Source organism: Rhinopithecus bieti, unplaced genomic scaffold (assembly GCF_001698545.2).
Source record: "Rhinopithecus bieti isolate Rb0 unplaced genomic scaffold, ASM169854v2 scaffold_74084, whole genome shotgun sequence".
In the NCBI taxonomy this organism is placed as follows: domain Eukaryota; kingdom Metazoa; phylum Chordata; class Mammalia; order Primates; family Cercopithecidae; genus Rhinopithecus; species Rhinopithecus bieti.
In genome coordinates this window covers 3,476-5,519 of record NW_016827281.1, presented here as the reverse complement: position 1 = coordinate 5,519, position 2,044 = coordinate 3,476, and positions in this window count along the sequence as shown.

The following is a 2,044-nucleotide window of genomic DNA, read 5'->3' as shown; positions in this document are numbered from 1 at the left end:
AACAGCATGGTGATACAGGATGTGGAAGGCGTACTTGGAATCAGCGTAGATATTGACACGTAGTCCCTTTGCAAGGGTAACAGCCTGGGTTAAGGCAATGAGTTTGGCTTGTTGAGAGGCAGTGGAAGGGGGCAGGGCAGTAGCTTCAATGACAGATGTGAAAGACACTACAGCATAGCCTGCCCTTGCCGGTGACTGATGACTGGGCCTTGAAGAACTACCATCAATAAACCAAGTGTTTATGGGAATGCAGCCGGGTAGGTCTCAGCCTCATTTTGTCCAGCTCCTACTCAAGATGGAGTTGCTCTGGTTCACATGTCTCTGACAAAATGTCTATGGAGGCTGGGCGCGGTGGCTCACACCTATAATCCCAGCACTTTTGGAGGCTGAGGCGAGTGGATCATGAGGTCAGGAGTTCGAGACCAGCCTGGCCAACATGGTGAACCCGCGTCTCTACTAAAAATACAAAAATTAGCTGAGCGTGGTGGCACAGGCCTGTAATCCCAGCTACTCGGGAGGCTGAGGCAAGAGAATCGTTAGAAGCTGAGAGGCGGAGGTTGCCGTGAGCTGAGATCGTGCCATTGCACTCCAGCCTGGGCAACAAGAGTGAAACTCCGTCTCAGAAGAAAAAAAAAATGTCTATGGAAGGCGTCGGTCTCCTATAGCTGGGACGTCAGCGGTCTGTGGTGAGAGCCTGCCGTCTCTCTGTCCCTTCACTCACCCTCCCCTAGGAGCCTTTCAGTGCTGGGAACTGGCCCTAGGGTTTAGCCACCCCACACCACATTCCCAGGTTCCTCGCTCTTCAGCCCTGGTGTCTGCATCGCCTCTGTATCAACTCTTGGTGTTTTCTCTCCGAAGATCTGCTCTAAGTCTGCTGGCTTACCCAATATCTTGGTTTCTCTTGGTGGGAGTGGTGCTTCCGGGCTGTGTCCAGCCAGCCATCTTGACCCTCCTCTAGGCATGATTTTGAAAATTTAATCTGCTCCCCTGACTTCCTGGAAACATACGCCGAATGGGAAATGTGTCTGCGAGACATTACAACATCCCGAGGAGCCTTCTCCTCATCGGGAGGGATCAGAGGCTGCCCTTGCTCTCCTCCCGGTCGTCTCTTGTGAGATGTGAGCTTCATGTGAGTATTGTGTGGAGCCAACACCATGGAAGGCCGGGTGGACACCTGGAGAAACGTTCCTTCCTTGTGTGTTTTTGGAGTCCATGGATCAGCCTCCCTGGAGTCAGTCCTACCTCCTGTCCTTGCTTTCAGTAGAGCCAGGACACTCTCTATTTATTTTTATTCCACTGAAGTTGAACTTTCAGTCATTTGCCACACAAGAGTTGATATAGATCCAGAGGACATTGCAGATTGCTGCCCTGGGTGATTTAAAAAATTAATCTGGAGACAACATTAGGAGATAGAGCGTTGTAGACCTGGATCTATTACTTGCCAGTTAATGGAACTTTGGTCTTTGGAGTCTTTACTCTTTTTTTTTTTTTGACAGAGTCTCACTCTGTTGTCCAGGCTGGAGTGCAGTGGTGGGATCTCGGCTCACTGCAACCTCCGCATCCCAGATTCAAGCGATTCTCCTGCCTCAGCCTCCCAGGTAGCTGGGATTACAGGCATGGGCCACCATGCCCGGCCAATTTTGTATTTTCAGTAGAGAAGGGGTTTCTCCATTATTGTCAGGCTGGTCTCGAATTGCTGACCTTGGGTGATCCGCCTGCCTCAGCCTCCTAAAGTGCTGGGATTACAGGCGTGAGCCACTGCGTCCAGCCTGCATTCCATTTATCTTTGCCACACTGTATATATTATATATATACTGGATAAACGGGTCCTAATTTTATAATATCTAGTCTTTAGCTATTAAAGAGTTTGTCAAGATATAACAAAAGTAGAGTTAGTAAACTAATACATTTCGTACACTTTGTGTTAACATTAATTAAAACGCTATCTTCTGAAAAAGACTTTTGGAAGTGAAATGGTAAGATCAGCTCTCAGTGACACACGTCACTTAGAAAAGAAGCCTAGTGCCTTCTTTTGAATGGACTT